Consider the following 27,396-nt stretch of genomic DNA (forward strand, 5'->3'; position numbering starts at 1 on the left):
ATTATTAAATATTATTGTCTTGATAAGATGAGGATATTCATTTTGTATCAAATGGGCGGATATACCTAGGGCAGCGTTTCCCAACCTTTTTCAACTTGCGGCACACTACAGGTGCAGCTTGAATTCTCGCGGCACGCCCATATATACAGTAAAACCTGTCTTCAACGGACCCTTTATTAAACGGAAAACTGTCTTAAACGGAAATATTTCACGGTCCCATGAATTTTGGAGAACAAAACGTGTAAAAAGTCCCTTCATTAAGCGGAAACTGTGTTACGCGGACAACGGAAAGAAAAATAAACATTTAACGGAAAATTCTGAGTTCCGGACTACAGCGTTTAGAAGATGTTTAGACATTTTGTGAGACATACATTACACTGTCTGCGATAAAATGTTCGTTCTTTTGTTAAATATTTCTGGACAGTGTTTACCTTCCCCAACCACTACTCATATTCACCCCCACAAATTGTCCTTAATCCCCTCAACTTAATCAAGAATCATACGGAATGTCAGAAAGAATAAAACGAGATAGAGGAAGAAGAGGAATACGATACCGAGTTCGAAGAAGAGTGTAGAATAAATACATATCAAGATGCTCTCAGAAGTTTAAAAGAACTGCAAAAGTTTGCCTTACGGAAAAATGATTCTGATTCACTTTTTATAATTTCTCAGGTTAAAGTGTATGCGGAAAGTCAAGCAGCCAAGCAGCAATGTACACAGAAAACCCTGCTTGGCTATTAGAAAAATAAAGAAAACGTGTGCATAGCAAATTTTGTATTCATTTTAATTATTTTGTGTATTTATTCATAGAAGAAAGAAATACTGTAATCTAACAATGTACGTACAGCAATATATTTTCTCAGTATGCCCCTTTATAAGCATGTATTTAAAAAAAACAAAGAAAGAAAGAATGGAAAGGTCTACCTCCACTAAGCGGAAACCTGACTTTAACGGAAATTTTTGCAAGTCCCGCTCGATTCCGCTAAAGACAGGTTTCACTGTATATATATATATATATATATATATATATATATATATATATATATATATATATATATATAATTACTATTATTATTTGTAAATATAAAATACCGTGGTATTTTAATGTGGTCACTGATCTTCTTACAGAGAAGAATGCTCGATCACTGATTTTCCTTCGTGGTAAATCATTATGCTTATTTTTTATTCTAATTTTAAAATAGAAAACAATTGCAATGAAATATAGGACTCGGGTTTTTAAAAATCCACTTTCTCTTTCGAAAACTGTATCTAACCTTTCACTAAAAGGGAAGGTCACTAAACAACGAACAAATAAACAAATCTCCTATACTTCAAAAGCACAAATGTAGGTAATTTGTATGCATATTTGCTTTGTTGAATTTATTGAATGATATGTTAAAATTTCAAGTTACGAAATAGTCTGCAACAATAAAGAAGCAATAATGGTCATGACAATGATAAATACGTTTTTCAACATTAAAATTGTACAGAAAAGTAACACAGTATGAAACTTAAAATTGTAGATTTATAGTAGAGGTTCATAGTAATGTGAAATACAAATATATATTTTCCCCTATGTCTTGCAATTTGGTTCCTATAGAATTAATAATTTGTTTCGATTTCCTCGCGGCACACCAGCGGCCCATTCGCGGCACACCAGTGTGCCGCGGCACACCGGTTGGGAAACGCTGACCTAGGGAATGATCATGCACTGAGCAGTCATCAAATAAAGAAACATTTTTATATTATACAATCCTTTTTCACCATAAAAGATAATTTCTTAAACAAAATATTGTGAGTACAAACATTATATTTTTCTTCAAAGTACGCCTCTGTCTGACTAAATAATTGTTTAAAACCAACTAACAAATCTCTCATAAGACCATTGAAGAAGTACTATTGCAAATTTACGCAGGTGTTTAAATCAGTGATCACAATAGTCGATCTTTATCTTAATTTGAATTTTGCGACATGTTATCAAAAGCATGGCAAAAAATTGGCAAATATTGCAAGGGTTCCACACAAAATAGGAATTTGGCTTATCTAATCAAAATGCAGAAGCAAATGATGCTTACGTTGGAAATGGACTTGAACATATGACCAAACAGTATATCTTTTTAAATGCCATATGTATAATTTGCTTTCCATGTATAACACTGTAGTTTTGAAGTAGCTAAAACATTACAATGCACATTGTTTATTTTTCTTTTTAATGCCTTCATGTGTTCTGAAGTGTTCTTTCACTGCTTAAGTATGTTAAGTATTCAGTACTAGTTCAGACATTCTCATATTTTGATCTTAATTTCTCATAGATAATAATTTAAGTACTAATGAGAAGCACTTGCTCAGTTTATACATAACGCCTACCCATAATACACATACGTTTGTTAAATATAGCAATTACAATATGATTAGTAATTTTAGTTTTCTGGACAACCATTCAAATATTTTTGAAAGCCAACTCTATGAGACTATGCATACACAAGGTATCAGTCTATGTCTCTGTAATATTTGTTGTCAAATTATATTTTAATAACTGTGAGAAATTTTATAATTTTGTTTTTATCTGTCGATATTATCCAAAACTACCGTATACTTTCCAAGAGGACACATCAGTTTCTGGACACCTTTTCTAGATGACACAGCCTCAAACTTTGTCTTGTAAGTAATCTTAATACAGAACCATGATAGAGATTCCGGCTGCTATAGTAAAACGTGCATGGTTATTTTAGTGTTTGTCCAAGGAAAACTGGATACGAATGTGTAGAAAGGAAGAAAATTGAAACACTTCTCGTCCATACATTAAATTTCGATTGTTATCTTTGCATTCTACATTTACAACACTAACATAAACATTTTTTAATTACGAATGTAAATTAACGATAGTGTATATTCGGCAATAGGACTACGAGAGGACAAACAACAGTACATTTACAATCAGCTTCTTAACCCTTTAAAACTGGCACAGTTTTCTGGGAATGTATACTCTCTGGTGGCAGACGTAGTACTACGTCGCAGTCACAGAACCGTAGAACTATGGAACAATGATGTATGTTTCACACAAATAACAATAGCACACAAAAATAAACAACAAAAAAAAAAAATACAAAGACGTCTCCTCCTCATCAAGACGTTTGCTACTGTTTCTACTTCTTTTACTACAGCAGTTGCAGTATTCTTCTTACGAGCAAGAATGTGCCATCTGTTTTTTCAAAAGCCAATGTCGTTTGCACATTATGGGCATTCAGAGCCATCTATTGATTTGTTTCCGTTTTAAATGCAAGAAGAACAGTTTTCAAGGGAGACTTTCGTCATTGCCACTGAACATTAGCGACATTTTAGTCAGGACGTAGTACTACGTCGTAGCCGTTTCCATTGTCGTCATTGCCACTGAACATTAGCGACGTTTTAGTCAGGACGTAGTACTACGTCGTAGCCGTTTCCATTGCACATGTGCCATGACGTAGTAGTATGTCATAACTAGTTAACAGTGTACATTTTTCATACACAGTACATAAATAAATAAGTAATTTGCTCCAGCAGAATAAAAACTTTAATTTACTAGTGCTATAAAAGTTTTTGCTTTTCTCAAAAACTACGCGTGAGAATTTATCCATAAGCATATCATTTTGTTCGGCTCGATGTAATCTATCAATTGATACTTTATCTTTGGACAATATTATAGTTTAAACAAAAATTAACCTTACTTTTCGTCAATGTCTCATTAATCGTAGTGTGTACTATCGTTTTTTCATAAGTTGTGTGGTTATTATCTCGAAAACCACGCATCAGAGTTTACATTTATCCATATCGTTTTATTCACCTGAATAAGATAAATCGATTATGCCTCATCTTTGGAGTTTTTTTTGTTTTGTTTTGTTAAGCGCTAATATTATTGCAGAATCTACGTCCATTTAAGTTTATTATTTTTCGTTTGGAGGAACATTATTTTATGGAGTGGAAAAGGGTTAGTGGCAACACTGCGAAAATTCCTTGCTATATTCAGTCAGTCCCCTTGTGACTGTCATAGAGCTCGCTTTTCTCCTCCGCTTTTCGTTTCCTAACCCCTGTCATACATTTTCCCTTTACCCTTTACTTCTTCATTTTTTTTTTTTTTTTTTTTTTTTGAGAGAGAGAGAGGGAAAAAATATGAGTTGTTTTGCTCGCAAGTCACGAACAATTTAGGTGCGTTGACGTTTCACATTTCATTTTCGCGTTCCATGAGTCCTCCAAAAATCTGCATATGACTAAATATCCCTATGCCCCCTGCCACTCTCCTACTTTTTCTCTATAGTTAAATTACGGAGTTTTTTTACACCCGTTTTCTGAACACACCCTATTAAACGTACATAGGAGCAAAACTTTTATTTGACATATGTCATGAACTGAACGGTTAGAGTTCGATATGACGAATATATATATATATATATATATATATATATATATATATATATATATATATATATATATTCACAATGGATGGAAAAATCCCATCAGGGGATGAGCTTTTCAGCATTTAAATGTCTTCTTCTTCCCTTTTTTGTATTGAATGCACATTGAATTCTGAATTTTTTCTTTTTTTTACTAGTGAAAAAGTTGTTCATCTTACACGCCTGTGCCCTCATAACGCTTTTTCTTTTCTGTTTAAAAATTCTTCATATACAGAGTGTTTGAAAAAGAACTTCCTAGTTTTAAGTATAAATTTAATTGGGAAATGAATGAAAACTTACATCAATGAGTACATATCATGAAAGAGAATTCCTTCAAGTTTTGTTTAATGTTGGTAGACTTCAACGTGGGATCCATTTGTGGCCCTGTACACGTCGAGACGATATTCCACTTCTCGCCACATATTCACCAACATTTTAGGTGTAACTGTCCCAACCGCCGCGACGGTTCTTTCCTGTAAATGATTGATGTCTCTGATATTTTCATTGTACACAATATTTTTTATGTGGCCCCAAAAGAAAAAGTCAAGTAGGTGTTAAATCTGTGCTTCGTGGTGGCCAAGGTATTGGGCCAGCCTTGCCTATCCACCTGCCTGGACTGAACTGAGGAAACAGAGGAAAAAAACAGCACTGGTGCCGTCTCAAGATCAAGCAGACCCGCCAACTGCAGGGGAGCCAAAGTTGGAGAGTTGATGAATCAAATACCATAAACTAGAATAGTGTATGTCACTTTGTACAGATTCTAGGACACATTAAAAGTAGGGAGTTCTTTTTCAAACACACTGTATAAAACATTGATTACTTTTCTGTAAATTTGGGTCACTATTATTGTGTCAAGTATTTTGACCATTTGCTTTTGGCGTGCTAATATTTGCTTTTGAAAAAAATAATCATAAAATTCATATTTCCTTTCAGTTTTGCTAATTATTATCCAATTTTAATTATTAACTATTTGTGTACAGTGTATATACATAAACAGTATTGTGTATTCAATTTTTAAACGTTTGCGGGACTCCGTGTTCAATTTCCACTGATGTTACAGAATGTTCTTACTTAATCGATTATGTTCGGACAATTGGGGGTGCTACCATACTGAAATTAAGGGGAAGCGGATTACAGGCTAAAAGATCAGAAGAGATGGCAATATGACTCGATCATCCATGTGGAAATAATCTGACCTCTCATACTCATTTGTATGCTGTAAACTGAAGAAGAGTTCATGTGTATCCACTGGTAGGGTTGGTCCAGTCTACCAAGCTTTGCGATACATAACATGTATTAGATAATTGTACATTAAATTCATTTAGCTGGAGATTTTAGTTCTTGTCAACTGCAAATCGTCCATACCAACGTGTCCCAAAACTTTGTTCAAATGTGGATAACTTTTATTAGCAGAATGTTTTATGGACCAACCTACTCTTCGAAAGTTAATTTAAGGCCTACTATGTTTTTAACGTTTTGAGCATATACCAATATACTTACATTTAAAAAATAATATGAATGAAAGTATAGATTTTTTCTAGTGGAGTAAAACCTGTTAACTCTCGTATTTCCTATATGTGAGGCAGATGTGCTACATTTGTGAGTGAAGACTCAGAGGTATGCATTTTCTCGATTTGTCCTGGGAAGTCAGTGACCAGTTACTACCCTGATTAATAAGAGGATGAAGAAGGGCTATGTATAGGAATTCAAGAAGTTGTTGTATTTGTTTAGTGTCAATTTTGAGAAACCAATGGACAATGGAGAGTTTGAGAAACTCCGGGACATTTTTTAGGTTAACGCTAACTATTTCAGTTTCAACTAATGACACCTGAGGGTTATCAATAGCTTGTCAAGTGTAGCGAAAAAGAATAAAAGAAATATGTATAGAATGAACAATCATGATGAAAAATTAACAACTGATTTACTGCGAAGCTCTGTGGATGCAATCTATATATATAAAAGAGAACGCACAAATCCTTTGTGAACTCATCACGCTAATACGGCTGAACCAATTTCTTTCATTTTTGGGGGGTTATTAGGATTTGGACCCTAGATGGTTTTTATCATATCACTTTAATTTTTAATTACCAGTGTCTTGAGATAATTGACCATTCAAGTGTCCATACGTACAAATCCTTTGTTATTAGTTCATCATAGGTAAAAATAAACGTATTTATATGCAACCCGCATGACCATGTGACTCGGCGGGTTAACATAAATGACAGGCGCTATAATTTTAACATTTACTGCAATTTGAAAGCGAAAAAGTAAAAATTATCTAAGTAACAAAGTTTATTGCGTTCCGGGGTGACCGCAGCGAAGCGGGGTGAACGCTGCTAGTCTAAAATGAAAAAGGATGGAGTTTCTTTCGCAATAGAAAAGAACATTTATAAATAAACGAACAAAAAACCGATCTATCTCTATAAACTGTGTATAAGTTGATCTATTTATGATTTTCGTGCTTTTTTGTTTTCAATATGTATAATTCAATAATAGATATCAATTTCAATGAACTGCGTACAGTGTTTCTATTTTATGATAGTTTGTGCTTGTTCTTGTGCTAGAGTGGTATTCAGGAAGAAATAAGATATGTACACACATTAAATGTTTTGCAGTCATTTTCGTAGCACCGTTTATTGTTTTCACGTCGATAACACTTATTTTCCTAAGTTGGCCACTTTTTAATGGAACCAATGCTGGCCAACATAGACAGGTTTCACGCTAAGTGGATGTGTTCAATAAGCCCTACATATAAAGCAAGAAGCCTTGACTGACTGCTTGATCAACGCCCAGGCCAAGTCGATTGAGCTAAAAACTTCCTGACAGCGCGTAGGATTAGTGACGTAAAGTACCACTAAGAAAGAAATTTTAGAAATTCAGCGGGTAGGAGGGAAATGGGGATGGCTGTCCATATCTATAACATGTGAAATCTGAACTTCTCATTTAAAACACAGTTAGACACATGTTCACTGTATTTTAATATTCCCTCTAAAAGAGAAGAAAAAAGGGATGGGATCACAATCGTTATAACAGAATGATTATATGTTGAAATCGTTGTAAAGTTATAGACTTGAAATTTGATATGTAGACTTTTCATAGATCCGCGTCCTCAGGTTGCGGATCGAGGAGAAGGTCTCTAGATATAGAGGTTAGCTGCGAATATACTGAATAAGCAGTCGCAGACAGACGACTAGGAGTGGTCCTCCAGCTTGGGGGTTTGGGTAAGGCTAACACCCTCATCCTGTAAAAAAAAAGGTACTTGTTCAGAAACATTCACAAAAGCCTCGGACAAGGACTGATAACTTGGCACGACATCAGCAAAAGAAAATGGACATGAGATTTGGAACATGGAATATTAGAAGTCTTTATAGGGCAGGCGCGTTAAAATCTGTAACGAGTGAGTTAGAGAAATACAGGATGGACTTAGTAGGAGTTCAGGAAGTTAGGTGGGAAGGAAATGGATCTGAGAATTCCGGAAATTTTACGTTCTTTTACGGGGAAGGAAATAAAAATCACCAGTTAGGAACAGAGTTTTTCGTTCACAAACGAATATTACCAGCAATTAAACGGGTTGAATTTGTTACTGACAAACTTTCTTTTATTACTCTTAAGGGACGGTGGTGTGATATTATTGTTTTAAATGTACATGCTCCAACTGAAGATAAGGGTGACGATATAAAAGATAGTTTTTACGAAGAAGTGGAACGGATATTTGACCAACTCCCGCGATACCATACGAAGATTCTATTAGGGGATTTCAATGCGAAGGTAGGACGAGAGGATATTTTCAAACCGATTATAGGGAACGAAAGTTTGCATAAGGAAAGTAATGACAACGGTGTTAGACTCGTGAACTTTGCAACATCCAAAAACCTAATCGTGAAGAGTACAAAATTCCCACATCGCGACGTTCATAAATTCACTTGGACATCACCAGACGGAAAAACACATAATCAAATTGATCACGTTTTAGTAGATAGAAGAAGACAATCTAGCATAATTGATGTCCGGTCGTTTAGAGGGGCTGATTGTGACACTGATCACTACCTGGTAGTAGCGATAATACGGGAGAGATTATCGTTGAATAAAGGTAATATTCAATGTCTGAAAACGGAGAGATTTAATTTAAAGAAATTAGAAGAGAGCCAGGTAAGAGAGGAATACCAGATTGAAGTTTCGAATAGATTCGCGGTTTTAGAAGACTCGCGCTAGAGTGCACTAGTGTTGAGGATACTTGGATTGAAATTAGAGATAACATTAAAAGTTCAGCAATAGAAAAATTGGGACACGCGGAAATACGTAGGGACAAACCATGGTTCGACCAAGAATGCATTAAACTAGCAGAGAAGAGAAAACAGGCAAAATTACGGTGGCTACAAAATCCGAATGAAACAACTACACAAAATTTCGCAGATATCAGGCGGGAATCTTCCAAAACTTTTAGAACAAAGAAACGGGATTTTTTGAAAGCTAAAATTAAGGAACTTGAAGATAATAGTAAAAATAAAAATATTCGGGACATGTATAAGGGGATCAGCGAATTTAAGAAAGGCTATCAACCTCGTGCTTATATATTAAAGAAATCTGACGGAACAGTTCTCACCGATACGGATAGCCTCTTAAATAGATGGAAAGATTTCTTTGACGATTTGCTTAACACGCAGCCAAAAACTAATGTGCGTGGAGAAAAGGAGATACACACCGCAGAACCGTATATTCCAGAACCCAATCGAATAGAAGTGGAAGCCGCTATAAAGAAATTGAAGAAACACAAATCTCCGGGTGTAGATGAAATTCCGGCTGAGTTAATTTTAGCTGGAGGCGAAAAATTGTGGAACAAGATACACAAACTCATTCTCCTTATCTGGAACAAGGAAGAATTGCCACAAGAGTGGAAAGAATCAATCATTGTTCCAATTCACAAGAAAGGCGACAAAACTGACTGTAATAATTATCGAGGCATTTCTCTTCTGTCAACATCCTATAAAATCCTTTCAAATATTCTGTTAGCAAGATTGACCCCATACACAGATGAAATTATTGGAGATTATCAGTGCGGATTTAGACGAAATCGATCAACTATCGACCAAATATTTACCATTCGCCAAATACTCGAAAAGAATTGGGAATACAATATCCCGGTACATCAACCATTTATTGATTTTAGAAAGGCTTACGACTCGGTTAGGAGAGAAACATTATACAACGTTCTTACAGAACTTGGAATACCGAGAAAGCTAATTAGATTAATTAAGATATGTTTAAGTGAATCCCAAAGTAAAGTCCGGGTAGGAAAATTTTTGTCCACGAGCTTCCACGTCGAAAATGGCCTGAAACAAGGAGATGCGTTGTCGCCATTATTATTTAACTTTGTGCTGGAATGCGCCATAAGGAAAATCAAAGATAGCAACCAGGGCCAAGAGTTGAACGGCATTCACCAGGTTATGGCATATGTTGATGATGTAAATTTAATAGGGGATGATAGGAGAACAGTAGAAATAAATGCAGAGAAAACTAAATACATGGAAGTGCGTCGGGACCGTAATACGGCAAATTGTGGAGGCGTTAAAATATTAAATAATACTTTTGATAAAGTGGATACTTTCAAATATTTAGGATCAATATTAACAGACGAAAATCATATTCACGAAGAAATTAAATGTCGACTAAAAGCAGGGAATTCGTGTTACTATTCGGTTCAAAATCTCTTGTCGTCGCGAATTCTGTCGAGGAATTTGAAGCTTAAAATATATAAAACGATAATCATGCCTGTTGTTCTGTATGGTTGTGAAACATGGTCGCTTACTCTGAGGGAAGAACATAGACTGAAAGTATTTGAGAACAGGATCCTGAGAAGAATATTCGGACCCAAGAGGAACGAGAATGGGGAATGGCGGAAGCTTCATAACGAGGAACTACATAGTTTATACGGTTTACCCAACATTGTTAGGGTCGTCAAGTCTAGGAGGCTTAGGTGGGCAGGTCATGTAGCTAAAATGGAAGAAAGTAGAAACGCTTTCAAAGTCTTGACTGGTAGACCCATAGGAAAACGACCATTAGGAAGACCTAGGCGCAGATGGGAGGACAATATTAAGATGGATCTCGCAGAGATAGGAATACAAAGTAGAAACTGGATGCAGTTTAGCTAAGGATAGAAGTCAGTGGAGAGCTTTTGTGAACGCGGCACTGAACCTCCGGGTTCCATAGGCTATAGGGTTAGAGTTAAACTTTTCATTTTAAATAATTCAAGACGTATTTCAGGATTTCAGCGTTTTTTGATATTTGCTTTACAAGGAGAAAAAAGGTAAAAAAAAAAAAATATTGGGAGTTGTTAAAATAAGATGGCTATATCCCAAAATCCCTTAAGATGAGAGCCATGAAATTTGCTATTTACATTTTTCTAAGGCTGAAAAAAAATGTGTGAGTCTGTAGGCCGAGGAAACTTAGGCGTTTGGGGCGAAATCCCTAGCTAGCCGAAATAAAAATTATATACATATTGATAAATTAATACATGTTATAAATTATAAATTAATACACATATGCATATTATTAAATTAATAAAATATTACATATTAAAATTATAAAAATACATTTATATAATCTATTAGAATTTTTATAATATTTATCTTATTGTTAGTAAATGTTATGTTATATTATTTATACGATTATGCCTCTTTGAGATTCTCAGTTATACTCGTAATACGCAATACGAAATTCATTTAATTTGTTTTCTATTTCTGTCGTTATTTGCTTAACGTTCAATCAAGGAAAATTCCAAGATCATACCTGGAGGACTAATTGTGCTAAGCGGACCACAGTTTGAGAGATTCTAAGCCATACTAATATGACAATAAAATGAAGATTGTGTTGTGAAAAGCATATCATGCATGACCATAAAAGTGTAATCATATCACCACAGTATGTTAGTAACAAATAATGAGTAAGTAAAATAATATTTACACTGGAGGTAAAAGACTTCAGATGAAGAGAGTGTATTAATTAAAGTAACACCTGTCAGGAGAAATGTTTCTGTTTTTTTTTTTCTTTCTTCTGGGTATACAACAGATGGCAGTTATAATTGTTACACGACTCCAAAATTGCTTTCGTGGTTAGCAACATCCAATATAACGTTTGTGTTCGGTTTTCAGAATAATACCATTGAGTCATTAGTAATGGCTTTTCCATCTGTCTGTAGTTGTGGTAATCTACTAATACTATTGCACATAGACAGACAATTGTGGCTTAGATTTATTTATTACTCATGGTATTGTACGTTGGATGATGAATAGAGGCTCTGACGTAATGGAGATAATAATAATATATGAGATGGTTTTGTTAAAGAGTTCGGGAAAGTTTAGTGAAGTATTTACTAAGTGGTCATGTAATACATTTTTTTAAAAGTTAGGAATGAGCACGAGACAGAATTTTCCTGGCAAAATTCGAATCGAGACACAGCTCTTCCAATAGAGAAATATACATATTTCGAGTCGAGACATCACTTTTACAGCACACTTTCAAGACGAAACAGCCTCAAATCTTGTGTCGTGCGCATCCGTATTTAAAGTTAAAATAATAAGTGTTTTATAAAACTAGAAATATTAATTTCATGAAAGTTTTAATTTAACGTTCCATGGTTGTTAACTGTAGATAAATGAAATGGATGATTAGAACAGTGGTTCCCAAACCTTTCTGACTAACGACACACTTTACTGAACACACAGGGTACATTTGTTTGATTTTTTTTATTAATGATAATATTAATTAGAATCATATACATTCCTATAAAGTTATGATTGTATGCAGTACTGAGCATTATCGCTGCCGCTGGAAACATTAACTGATAGACTCTATCTGAAAATTAATCTGATCTAATTATTAAATGCTCCAACATTTTAAAATTCAAATATGTCGCGAGACGCACCAACTTTTTGAAGAAAATAAAGTTTCACAATTTTCTTTTAAGCATTTCAACTTTAATGAAAAAGGTAACAGAAGATTTCAGTTTTCTTTTCCCATGGTAACACAAAATAACATTTAATTACTGCATTATGATAAAAAATAAATACGACACATTCAATAATCAAGAATGATCAAATCACTCGATAGGAAAGAAAGGAGCAAATTGGTGTACGCAATGGGTTTCTTTAGTTCGAACGAATTGTGAGTAGAGCTATTAGAATAAGTTCTAAGACAAAAATGTTTTCATGAAAATTTAATAGTGTTATCAGTTATTGTTTTGAAAAATGTAGTAGTTAGACTTAACGAAAGAAAAGTTTCATCTAAAATTTATGCATAAACGAAAACTTCACTTTTGAAAAAAATAAAAACTAGACACATGACACATTTTATATAGAAGGTTATATACAACGAAAGTATATATATATATATATATATATATATATATATATATATATATATATATATATATATATATATATATATATATATATATTTATTTAAATAATAATAAATTCTGTAAATAATAAACTTTTGTTACAACTAACATAACTAATATAATTTGTTGTGGCTTTAATTTTACTAACTGAACTTAGTCTGTAGTAGGTTTTAATAAAAATACGTGCATCTCACAATAATAAATTGTTTCCTGAACGGAGAACAGGATGTACTTGAAAATTTCTATCAAATATGGGTTTGTATCCGTTTCTTGCTTTATGATACATCTCTCAATTTGAGTAACCCGTACAGCACACATGATAAGATGTATAACTTAAAGGAATTTGATAAGGGTGGTTAAGCTACCAACAGGGTCCATGTTGGATTACATAACTTACACTTGATGACCACCAATGAAATGTTGGTTCGCAAACCAACAAACATAACTTTTCTTTTTTATTAGGTACTTCATAGTTCATACTATATATTGAAAAATAGAAAATAAAAACTTAATTAGCATATAAAAAATCCCCGACTACTGTGAAAATAATTAACCGAACTGACTTTTTTTAAAGTTTTCTGTTCGAAACAAAGGGTAATGAAATATTTTCATCGTAGTATATGTTAATTACTTTTTATTTAATTGTATCCAGTACAGGATAACAAAGATGGTACTTGAATAAGAAATCTTTTTAAAAAAATAAAAAACGAAAATTTTTAGTTTTTTAGTGGGTTTTCTATGGGCAAAAACCTCCATCCCAAAAATGACATCGTTTTTTTTATCTCTACAAATGAATAATGAAAATGAATGGTTATGATGTGATTGGTCGACTTAAAAAAATGGAAGGAAACGACCGTGGAGCATGGAGCTTCTCAGTTGGGGCAAGTGACCTGCCGATAATGGCGGAATACCTATGATGATGATGATGGTGATATGTCAAAATTTAGAAATTATATTAAAATTACTTGTGTCATGAATCCTTTGATCTGTGAGTATTTGCTCCTATAGAAAAAAACTACGCAACAGTTTGTAGTGAATTAAGTAGTTCAGATCCGTTTGTTTCCTCCAGAAGCGTGGGTTTCATCTTATCGAATAAGGATGGCTTGAATAGGTCTGAAACGACATATTTAAATGTAAGGTTTCAAAAAGCAGACTTAAACCAAGAGGATTGTCGTGGCCTTAATAAATAAATTTTCTGTATTCCAGTTTTTAATATCATCTTTAGAAAGAATCATTTTTTTTTATTTGTTCATAGGCTATAACAAGTATAAAACAAATAAAAATTAAACTAAATGAAACAGAACGTGGAAATTCAAGAATGTTGAATAATGAAATGCTTTTGAATGTCTGTAAGCAAGAATAACATACGAAGTCTTCTAGCAGTCAGCAGACAATTGCAACATTGAATTCAAGGTATGAATGTGATAAGTGTACAATTTTTGATTATGTAGCGCTTTTCCTTCTGAAAAATATTTTTAGTACCATATTTGGTTCACATTTTGAATTCACGTATACCCTACTCTTTCCATACTTATTGAATTCACGTATACCGTAATCTTTAGTTCATTTATTGAATTAACATATAGCCTAACTTTTTCTATTTGGAACTGTAGGAATACCTAATATAATTCGATAAATTGCTCTCAGGGAACATCCATAGTGTTAAAAAAAAAAAAAAAAAAAAAAACGCGGTTGTTGGAGGTCTATTTACAATGGGTTTAAATTAAATTGGTTCATCACAAAAGCGTAGGATAATAAACTAGTTTAAAAATAAATAGGGTCTAGAATACAGAAATCCTTTTAAACATATAAAAGCTCTTGAAAAAATGTGTGTATATTTCTTCGATTGTAAATGAAAAATTGAAGTTTCTCCTGTATATCTCACGAATATACCCTGTAGGATAAAGAAGATAGATTAATGAAAGTGAATGCTTATGAAATGGAAGGAGGTATGAGAGGAAATCGAACCTGAAGACCCACGGGCAAGATGTTGCTCACCATATACTCATCCGACCTGGGATAGAACCAGGGGCCCGTCGCCCTCCCCCCCTTCCCACTGTTCCCGTTCTTCAGTTGTAGTCACAAGCCAGTACTCAACTGGATTTACACAATTCTTACATCTATACATGCACTCATAGCATTCACTGCTTTTATTTGGTTAATTTAAAAAATTAGAACTGACAAAACCTAATGCCGATTCTAAATATATATGGTAATCAAAAAGCACGTTGTTCAGGCTCGTGTTATCCAAGATATTCCCATTCTAGGCTAGTGTAGTGACATTATACCTTTACAACGTATTGTCATGATACGAAGTTTGGAGAAGTCTTACTCTAAGTTATGGAAGTGCTTATTATTGTCAAAAGTTGAAAAAAGTATTGGGTGAATATTAGTGCTGACCCCGAGACGAGACGAGCGATAAGGTTATTACAATCCTTTCGCGTCTCGAGGTCTCCATATTTATTATTAAAGTATATTGTGTAATGACTTACCTATCTTTAAACGTTGATAAATGCTCTTCATTATGTTCGTACAATCACAGTATCAATTTATAATTTTTATACTGTGAATACTGTAACCTAAAACAGTGTTTGAAAGATCTAAGATTTGGGTGAACTAGTGTTGCCCACAAGACTCGAAAAATTTTTCTCGTCTTTTCACGAAAATGTAATGAGTCGAGAATGATCGTTTCTAAACTCATCTCGGGCCCGCGGTAGCTCAGTGGTACAGCGTTCACCTCTGGTGCTTGGGGTCCTGGGTTCGATCCCAGCCACCGCCAAGTGAACTTTGTGGTGGACAAACACCGTCTGCGTGGGTTTCCTCGGGGTTCTCCCGTTACCTCCCCTTTCTTTATTCCACCATTTCATTTATTACTCATCATCACCGTCTCCTTTAGCTTAACCGGCATAATCGTGGGATGTAAAACTCAAAGATTTCATTTTTTTCTAAACTCATCTCAAATTTACAAATATACTTCTCATCTCGACTCTTGTCTCGAAAATTTAGATGAGACGAGAATGACAACAATAGTGGAAATACACTCTTGCACTTTATCTTCTTCACGCTATGAAATGGTAAAACTTGAAATTAAGTTTTAAACATTTATAATTTTACGAAATAGAAAAAGTTTGAATCAAGATTATGTAACGTAGAAACTACGAGTATTATTAAGTCAGTAATTTTACAAAGATAGGCACCATCTCTTTTAGATCAAAAGGCATAACCACGGGACGTTAAACTGAAAAAATAATAAATAAATAAATAAATGTAGGCATTACGAAGCATACACAGAATGTAAAGAATTTCATTTTTACATTATAGTTCTCTTAACCTTGAAAATAGGCTGTAATTAAATGCGTGCCTACAAAGCCATCAGTTCGGGAGTCTTCGAAGTTGTGGTTACGATGTTGGTTATTCGCACCATGCGCGTGACATGCTTTTATACAGTGATAGAGGTCTAAATCCACGTTCCATCGCACACCTTACGTATTTGAGTTGCAGTGGAAAAGCATTATTGGATTCTCGAGCGCCATAATAGAAATATTGAACCGTTTATGGGCTGTGGTGATTGAATTCCGTGATAACGTTAGGGTATATTAAACATGTTTTAAGACCAAACCTTTGCTCTTTAGATTTTCCATCAATGGCTAATGTAGAGTATTGCCATCAATGGCTAATCAATGGCTAATGTATGTAGAGTATACATTGCAGATTTTGGTATCCAAGAACTAAGTGTATATAATTTTACGCATTGCTTCGTAATTATTGATTCAGTTGTCGAGAAATTGTAGAAATGTACGAGGGACGTTCAGGTTATAACCGAAATTTCTTTTTCTCTGTTACATAGAAAAAACAACATGCAAATTAATTACGGTTTTATTTTTTCCAAGATACTGCTTATATACACGGACATACTGTACTTCTCCCGTCGGTTTTTGTGGGACTGCCTAGTATATCTCCGACATAGAATTCTTTGGGACGATCTTTAAACCATTTCAGTACATACGTTTTGACTTCGTCGTCGGTGTGGAATTTTTGTCCTCCCAAGTGTTCCTTGACGAGACCAGAAAGATAGAAGTCGCAAGGCGACAGATCGAGGCTATACGAGGGATAGTCTAGAATCTCACAGCCAAGTTTAATGATAGTGTGGTCGCATGAGGACGCACGTTTTCATGCAGGATAATGGCGCCATCCTTCACTGTCTGTGGCCGTTTCGTTCTCAGAGTCTGTTTTACTTTGTTTCGACGGAGGTTGCTGTGGTACGTTGCATTGATTGTGGTCCTACATGCCAGGAAATCAGTGTATATCATCCTGTCTTTGTCCCAGGACACCGTCAGTATCACTAGTGATATATTATAAATTAAATAATTAAATATATTCATACTGTGATTAATATCTGAAGGTACATTGCAAAAGATTAAGAAAACGTTCTATTATTGTAACTAGAATCTTAATAATCCCTTTGTGAGGAAAGAAATGTAAAAGAAAATAATAATTAAAAATAAATATTTATAGTACATATTTAATTATAAAGTTACATTTTTTTTTTACATATTTCCAATGCATTTTATTACATTTTGTGTACATATTTTTTTGAATTGATATTACTTAAAAATCAGGATTATAGTGATGAATCTTAATTCTGCATTACGATAGGTAACCATCACGGCGTGTGTAGTGGCGGGGGAAGGAGGTCAAATCCAGCCGATATTATGGAACGGCACACCGACGTTGCATGGTATGGATAGCCATCGCGTTTGACTTTGAACACTTCTCGTAGTAATTCCCGGAATCTTGACGGTACAGTGATACGCGGGTGAGATTCTGTGTCCGCATGTGTTACCCCTCTTGCAAAAGCATGCTGATACAATCTTTTAACAAAACAACGCTCGGCCACAAACGGAACGTGTATCTATGGATTGTCTGCGTCCTTTTGAAGATTTTCCCTGGCCAGCAATGTCCCCTGATCTCTCTCCAAATAAACACTTTTAGGACCAGCTCGGGCGCCAACACTATGCCACTGCCAATCCGCGAGATCTCGAGGTACAGTTACAGCAGTTATGGAATGACTTGTCTCAGGCAACAATATGACGATTCTACGATTCACTTCCAAGCCGCATCAATGTACGTATCCGTTCCCGAAAAGGTGCTAAAACTTACTGATTTGCAAAACGTATTGTGCTCGTACAACTAGAACCGTTGTAGGATTGATCTGACATTGTAATCATTACAATCAAGTTGTATGGCCTTGCAACCTGTGAAGTTTCATTTCATTCGCTCCATTACTTCTGGGTGCTTTATTATTATTATTGTTATTATTATTATTATTTGTCAATAAAGACATTTTAGGATAAAAGAATAAATAATAACACATCTATACAAATAATTGTTAAAAATCCGAGGTTCGTCCTATACACACATCATTTTTTACCGTCTTTTTCTGTTCCTGGAAAAAGTCTCTGTTCATTTGTTATGTGGAGACAGTTGAAAGGTGCTGTGAATTTGTTCGTTACTTGGTTACTACTTACGTTACTTAGCAACATATGATGACCAATTACCGGAAAAATGTCTGATACTATCTACTTTCAACTAACTTTCTTGTTAAGAGACGTCGATACTTTGGAGATAATTGTCACAGAAAATGTTATATTTTAAAAGGAGAAATCGCAAAAGCCGTACTACCATAAATGTATCCAGTCTTGATATATATGAGTTCAATCTGTGAAGATTTAATGAGTTATATCGCTGTAAAATATTACACATGATTTTTTTATTTTTTATTTATTTATTTATTTTATTTTATTTTTTTTTACAATGTTCATGCAACATTTCTGTTCTTCTTCCATCTGCACAAAATGAAGAAATAGTGTACTTATTTATGGCATATGATTCACTGTAATGTGTTATGTTAACTGTTGGTGAAAAGTTGAATTAGAAATTGCACATTTAGAATGATTGTTGTTACTCAGATAGGTTTTAAATAATCAATTTTTAATGTGTAATAGTTTTAATTTGTATACATTTAAAAAAGAATTTTTAATTAATGCTGTGCAATTTCAAATAAACAGAAGCAATGATCAAATTTCTTTAGATTTAACGATCTGTTTTTGCCTTTCTACGAATGTGACATTTTAGAGATACGGTAATCTTATTCTGGGGCGCGAAATGGAATATGAAATTCATAAAGCATTAAATATTTTACCTGATACAAATGCGTATGTTTTGAGTGATATTTTTAAGGCATCGAGCGACACAACAGTTTTACTTGTCTGCGACCTTCGGTATGTTGAAGACTTCCGTCTAGACTGTTACGAAGGACTGGTAAGCTGAAGAAGCTCATTTGATGGTTTGAAGATGGTTTCTGTACCATAAAGTGAGCTCCTATATTCCGACAATGTATATGGTAGTGCTTGTTTTGTCGTTGGTTCTATAAATTTCATGTTCTATAAATTTTGTAAACTTCGAGAGATAAAATGAGAAAAGTATATAAGGACATTTTGGACAAGTAAGCAATATATATTTTTAACTCCTTAACTTAGAAGTCCGAAATATCTTAGTTTTAAATTTATAAAAAAAATTAAAATTCTGAAAATATAGGACAACCTGAAATATTGTCAACTTCGTTTGAATTTATGTGTTTGGTCGTAATTACCTTAACCTATAAGTCAAGTCTCGTATAGTCTCGGTAGTGAACGGGACGCTAAACTTCTACTAACGAACCAGCCAACACAATGCCCAAGCCCGATAGGAAATATGAGGCTCCTAGTATCAAAATACCGAAATTGAGTTATATATCGCTTGTTATATGTTTGATCTAAAGGAATTCCGTGGAAACAGAATTTTGTTTAAAAGCTTAATAATTCATACTAAAAAACTGGTTCAAATATAGGACTTTGTATATGGACTTCTTGTATATGGAGTTTCACTGCACGTTTTGCGAGATTACTCGAAACTAAGCGAAATGAATGTGGCTGATCTTGATTCTAGGCGCCTCATATATCCGACAGGATCTATCAAGCCTCTTACTTTGAAACACACCGTGACTTTTGTTTGCACAATTTTACTTCGAAATCATTTCCTTCTTTTATTATAAAAGGAGGTCGAATTTTTATCGTGAGAAATTCTAATTTACTTTGTAATAAATAATTAAATCTGAATTGTAAAACACTAATATTATCGCTCGCTCAATATGAAAGAATCACACTGACTCGATGCTGCAAATAGTGCATTCCAGAAGAATGGTGTCAAAGTAATAGATCAAGGAAATGGAGAAAACGGAAATGGCAGAAATAAAAATAAGAAAAAGCAAAGAGAGAGTATGTGCAATTCGTCTCTCTCCCTCTTTTTTCCATGGTGTATTTCTTTACAGAAGGACATTAAAAATGATTTATTGTTTGCAATATAGGACAAAGCATCTGTCACAGTGCGGGAGCGAGAAGAGTGCAATAGCAAAGATAGTGGAGATTCCTCCGAAGATCCGGAAGAGAGAGGGAGAAAAAATCTTCGTATGTGGCAGTAGTCGTACAGACGCTACGGGATGTTCAACCAGCAAAAGAGACTTTGATAACACAAGTGAAGAGTGCACAACTCGAGGGCGAAAGATCAGATTATTTTGTGTCTGCATGTCATATGCGCTTGTTTTATATCCTTCTCTATGTGGATGGCTTTTGTTTAATTCATGTACAGACTCTTGAGTGGATTTTTTAGAAATGAAAATAACTAGTATATTCCATACATGTGAAGTATATTCCATATATGAATAACAAATATTTTTGATTCTAGCGTTGAGTGAGAACTGTAAAGACAATGTTTCTGGCGTTTCCATTGTTTTGATGAATTCAGAAAAGAAATTCAAATAATGCAGTTTCTCATTCCTAAAATAGCTATACAATTTTAAGTTTTACTTTATTTAATAATAATTTAAACTGAAATCTCTTAAAATAGATAAGATGAGGAGGTAGGGTAGCTTATAAGGGAAATATTTTAGAAATAACCGTCGTATATATTGTCGCTATCCATTCAACCATTGCACATAATTTCATGAATGCACTCCTTTGTTTTCTAACTAACAGGGTTCCAAGTGTCTAAACCCGCTCTAAGTAGCCCCAGAGCAGAAGAGCAACACTATCGTCGCAACTAACATCATATATATCCTTGTGTTTTCGGTTACCTGCACTTCATTTCATCATATATATATTACATACCATGCTCAGGTAACCATCTTCTGTATGCCTAACCAGATAAATATATCAATAAATAAATAAATAAATCCTGATACCCATCTCCCAATGAAATTACCAATAAATGAATGTTCATGGCCCCAGAGAAGGTGTTACCTTCTGCGGCCCGCTCATCTTTGGATGGGAATGAAATTGTTCTTAAAATAAAAAGAAATAACCATTCTCTGGCTTCTGATTTTAGGAATTCGTTGACTAGTTCATCTTCACTTGTTGTGGACCTCTGTACTTCTAAGTGGCTCATAAATTACTTTACCAAAAGTCGGGATCTATTTAAATGAGTTCCTAGCATCTGATGACAATAGATGTTTCCTGTTTCATTAAAAGTATAGAATATCCTTCCTCACTCCTTCCTCACTCCGAAATGAGTTTTCTACATCTCGACTTCAAAATGACTCCTGGAAATCCAGACCTAGCTGAATCATGTTTACGCACCTGAAAACTGTAATTCGTTCAATTTTTTTTGGATAGCGTTGGCTAATCAAAATATTTAAATGTAATGCAAGTAATATGCGTGATCAGTGTGCGAATTGAAAAATTTTCCCAGGGGGGGATGAATTTCAGCCATATGCGCACCCAGTCCTCCCCTTCCCTAACAAGTACAAAACAATTGAGATGTGAGATCTTTCATAAATTTTCACTCAAGTAATATTTAGGTTAGCTACGCAAAGTAGACCTACTTATCTTTATGTCCACTTAAAAATACTCCAGAGGGGGAAAAAGTTATCCCTGCCAGGGATAAAATTTTTCTTCTCCAGGGTGGGAAAGATTTTTGTCAGGGGGGAAATCCCTGGCATCCCCCCGCCAATTCGCACCCTGTGCGTGATGATAGTCTGCCGTCAATTATGCTGAAATTCCAGTGGAGACATTAATGGTCATATCACTGAAGCTAGTTCAGCACGGCAGTTTTTGAGTTGGTCAATTAGTGATTCGTACACTATTCCATAGTTTGATCATATCACAGTATAAACAGAAATTGGCCATTTCTCTAAGTTAATCACAGTTTTTGTGTGGCCATAAATATTTGCAGCACAGTTTTCTGTGAATCCAAAGATAAATAAAGTACACATTATTTTATGTATGTATTAATATGCTGGACCTACTTCATAAGTTTCAGGAATGATTTTCTTCAATAAAGAAAGAAGGAGAAGAAAAACGGCAGTGGTTCTTTAATATGTAACCAAATTAAAGTGTCCTCATTTACTATTTGAGAGTCGTGTGTGGACTTACAAATTTAACGATAGCATTTGTTTGTCTTTAAAGAGTTTTATTACTAAGTTTTAAACTATATTTGTATGCCCAGCGAGCTACACTAAAATTCTGTTAAATGATTTATGTCAATTGTTTAGATTTTGAACTTGATTGTATTGTTTAATATAGATGCATATCTCTGCGAAGTTTATACGTATCCTTCTAAATTCTGCGTCTGTTTATATATTCCTCTTTCCGTTCCAAGAACTGTAAATAAGCTCTGAAACAGCATCTAAATTGTAGTAGCACCAGACATATTACTCGCTCATATACAGAATAAGTTTGACTCGAGTGAATGGATGGATTTCGTGCATTCAAAGATGGAGACATTGAGCATTTGTTAAAATTCTACCAGTAATACTATATATTCAGAGATGTATTTTAATATTTACTCTACGGTTCTATGTTCATTTGTTTTTAAATTGAACAACTTTCTAAATTTTAGTAAACACGACACTAACAATTCCCAGTATTGCAATTTAGGAAACAAGGATATTTGTTACGTATTAAAACATCTAAAACTTATTTTCATACTTTTATTTTTAAAAATAGTAAAGAAATTTCGAGCCCAACAGTTATTATATTAAAACTGCGGTAACAAATTTTGACCTAGAGCGTAAAGAACTAGAAGTGCTTATTTATTTAATTTCGTTTCGTAAGAACTAAATTCCTTACTTTCCGTACCAGCGATATTCTTTGTTATCCTTATGTTATCCACAAAATACTATTTAGTCTATACAAACAAAAGTGACCTTTCGATAGTATTGTGGTTAATTTTGTCGAATCATCTCCTACACGTCGTAAGATCTTGTTTTTATTTTCTTATCTGTTCCTCGACTTCGTATTCAAAGGTCATCTTCAGTCTGTACAAAGTTGCCATCGGATTTATCCTGGTCAGTCCAATCGAGTTCAGTTTTTTACATCTCTAACAAGGTTCACACTGACCTTAAGCAGTCAGGGAAATTAAAATAAGTCAGGGAAAGTCAGAGAAACGCTTCAAAATGTATCGAAGGTTAGGGAAATCCGTCATGTTCTACAGAAGAAATAGTTTTTTTAAAAAATATTTTTTAAAGCTTCCCATAGAGCATATGAAGAACATATTAAAGAGGCAAAACAGATTCAAAGAGAAGAAGATAAGAAAAAGGCTGAAAAAATAAAGAAATAAAGAAGCTTAATAACGGTGAAAGATGTTAAAACTTCAAGCTTCGAAAGAAAAATAACAAATTAATTTTTTAAAAAATCCAAATGCTACAGAAGAAAAAAAAACGTTTCTCTTGTTTGTAGATAATAATAAGGTTGTAGATCGGCTAAATTATGAGTATATTCAGAAAGCCAAGATTTTATAGATACTGTTAGTGTATAATCATTGTTTCGTACTAGTCCTGTATTGTATTCCAAATACAGAAAGTTTAATTCATAATAAATATTTTAGCAACAACAAAACTTATCTTGCATATAAAAATAAAAAGGGGAGCGTTGGACGCTATGGCCGTTCTAGAGGCCAAGAAAAATGTTATTGGATCAAAAGATTCCATATATTTCAGGCAAAAAATTTTTTCTAGGCCTTATATCTGGAGAACTACATATAATGTAGCCAAACCAAAACTATCACTCAACTCAGTGTGATGTGCTTATTCCGTAAAAAATACGAAAACTCGATTTAGAGGCTTTTCAAAATTTTTGTGGTCCCTGATAAAAAAAAAATCAATATATTTCATTCAATCAAAATTTTCTTGTACGTCCCATATGTGGAGAATTACATATAACGCAGCCAAACCCGAACTATCACTTAACTCAGTATGATGTGCTTATTCCTTAGAAAATACGAAAAGTCGATTTAGATTCCGTTCAAAAATTTTGTGGCCCCTAATCTAGAAAATCCAATATATTTCATTCAATCAAATATTTTTTTGTACATACCATATCTGGAGAACTATATATAATGTAGCCAAACCCAAACTATCACTTAACTCAGTACGATGTGTTTATTCCGTAAAAAAAAAAAAAAACGAAAACTCGATTTAGAGGCCGTTTAAATTTTTTGTGGTCCCTGATCCAAAAAATCCAATATATTTCATTCAATCAAAAATTTTCCTTACGCCTTATATCTGGAGAACTACATATAGTGTAGCCAAACCCGAACTATTACTTAACTCAGTATTATGTGCTTATTCCGTAAAAAATACAAAAAAACTCGATTTAGGAGCCCTTCAAAAATTTTGTAACCCCTGATCAAAAAACTAATTATTGGCCAAGATCGCAGTCGTTTGATGCATTATTTATCATTCCTAAAATTCTTGGCCAAGATCGGAATCTTTTGATCCATTTTTTGGATCATTCCTAAAATTTTTGTTTTTTCTAAACTTAATCATAAATTATAGTGTTCTCGGGTCAGAAAAAAAATATTTTTTAAGTCATAAAACTTCAGGGAAACTCAGCAAAATCTATACCAGAATTGAATCCTAAGATCCTACTTTGTATTAACCTCTTATCTTTTCCTCGACCTCATGTTCAAAGAAGTCAATACAAACAAAAGTCACCACTGGATTTCGTGGTGGTCAATCCAGTCAAGCTGTTATTTCCTCTATCTCTAAAATCGTGATTTGTATAACCATCTCATTTTTTCCTCAACCTCATATTCAAATGAGTCAAGTTCCTATTGGATCTTACGCTGGTCAATCCAGTCAAGCTGTTATTTCCTCTCTCTAAAATCGTGCTTTGTATAACCATATCACTTTTCCTCAATCTCATATTTAAATGAGTCTATATAAATCAAAGTTCCCATTGGATCTTATGCTGGTCAATCCAGCCTAGTTGTTATTTCCTCCATCTCTAAAATCGTGCTTTGTATAACCATCTCATCTTTTCCTCAACCTCATATTCAAATGAGTCTATATAAACAAAAATTTCCATTTGATCTTATGCTGGTCAGTCCAACCAAGTTGTTATTTCCTCCATCTCTAAAATCGTGCTTTGTATAACCATCTCATCTTTTCCTCAACCTCATATTCAAATGAGTCTATATAAACAAAAATTTCCATTTGATCTTATGCTGGTCAGTCCAACCAAGTTGTTATTTCCTCCATCTCTAAAATCGTGCTTTGTATAACCATCTCATCTTTTCCTCAACCTCATATTCAAATGAGTCTATATAAACAAAAATTTCCATTTGATCTTATGCTGGTCAGTCCAACCAAGTTGTTATTTCCTCCATCTCTAAAATCGTGCTTTGTATAACCATCTCATCTTTTCCTCAACCTCATATTCAAATGAGTCTATATAAACAAAAATTTCCATTTGATCTTATGCTGGTCAGTCCAACCAAGTTGTTATTTCCTCCATCTCTAAAATCGTGCTTTGTATAACCATCTCATCTTTTCCTCAACCTCATATTCAAATGAGTCTATATAAACAAAAATTTCCATTTGATCTTATGCTGGTCAGTCCAACCAAGTTGTTATTTCCTCCATCTCTAAAATCGTGCTTTGTATAACCATCTCATCTTTTCCTCAACCTCATATTCAAATGAGTCTATATAAACAAAAATTTCCATTTGATCTTATGCTGGTCAGTCCAACCAAGTTGTTATTTCCTCTATCTCTAAAATCGTGCTTTGTATAACTATCTCACCTTTTCCTGAACTTTGTATTCGAAAGAGTCTATACAAACAAATATCGCCAATGAATCTCATCCTGGTCAATCCTATCGAGTTGATATTTTCTAAATCTGTCAAATTCTGCTTTGTGTTACCCTCTTATCGTTTTGTTCACCTATTTTGAATTTTTAAATTAAATCATGGTTAAGAGGAAAAAGTTACTGAGATAGCACTGTGACGCTGTTTGTGTATCGCTAGTTATTTTTGCATTTAACAACTTGAGTTTTGCATCTTGCATTTCAATGAGTTACAAATTAGTTTACTGGAGGTCTTCATAGTAAGTAAAATAGTTTGAAATTACTGTGCTACCTCTCGGAAGCATTTTTTCGTTCCTTTTTCTCTCTCCATCAGAATCCAAATTAGTGGAATTGTGTGCTGCGTGCTTTTTAAAGTGTTGTTTCAGTCGTTCGAGATAATTTGGATGTTTTTGAAAAATCTTCTGTAGAGAGAAGTGTATTGATTTCCGTTACTCCCTTCACGCGTCGTTTATTACTGACATTATATCTTAACACCGCTCACTGCAAATAACAAGAGATAGATTTAAATAAATTTAAATGGGGTTTTGGGATATTTTATTTCGTTTTCACTTTTGAGATACGATTTTTAAATGCTCCTGCTATGGATATTTACTATTTTGGGAACTACCATTGATCTTGTGTACTGTCTGAATTATTAGTTTTTAACAGTTTTTGCTATAATAATATAAATCTCAACGCACAATTATACATGAAATTAGCCTTCCAAACTATGCTATGCATAAGTGTGAGAACTATTAGAAAACGACTGTCTATCTATAGGTATCAGAGCAAAAACGGTAAGAGATAGCGAGAACAAGTTTTTGGAATAAATTCAACGTGTCGAGAATAAACTCAATATCTACTCTTATCTCTATACTAAAATCTGAAGTGGTAGAAGGATACAATTTTCGGTTTCAACTGTGACCATCATCTTTTTTTTTTTTTTTTTTAAGTAATACGAGATAATTGTTACAGAAACGGACGAGATTAGATTCTTTGGCGACTTTTGTTTTGTATAGACCCTCGTAGATATTGAGAAGCAGTTTTTTTTTTTTTTATATGGATTCCGTACCGAAAAAATAGGTCCTATTTCCGATTTTATTCGCTATTGCAACCGGAAGTGGTGGAAATCTACCATTTCCGATTTCCATATTGATTCCCATTGAATAGAAACGGTAACAGGAAGCGATAAACGATTGTTTGGTTTGGATTCAGGATCCCAAGAATGGATTTTATATCAACTCTTATTCTTCTATTAAAACAGGAAGTACGTAGTATATACAGTACAACTTTCGGTTTCAATTTCAATATAATACAGTAATTGTAAGAGATAGGGAGAAACTATGTTTGATATGGATTCAGCGTCCAAAGAACAGGTTTCACCTCTGACCTTATTCTTCAGTAGCAGATC

At 34.0% G+C, this 27,396-nt stretch overlaps 1 long non-coding RNA gene across 1 annotated transcript in view; it reads left to right on the top strand.

Annotated features, from left to right (window-relative positions):
* LOC145679733 (uncharacterized) overlaps positions 1 to 27,396 on the top strand; it is a 503,930-nt gene that overhangs the window by 264,207 nt on the left and 212,327 nt on the right. The window lies entirely within an intron of this gene.

Source organism: Thermobia domestica, chromosome 2, assembly GCF_964235325.1.
Source record: "Thermobia domestica chromosome 2, izTheDome1.hap1.1, whole genome shotgun sequence".
In the NCBI taxonomy this organism is placed as follows: Eukaryota; Metazoa; Arthropoda; class Insecta; order Zygentoma; family Lepismatidae; genus Thermobia; species Thermobia domestica.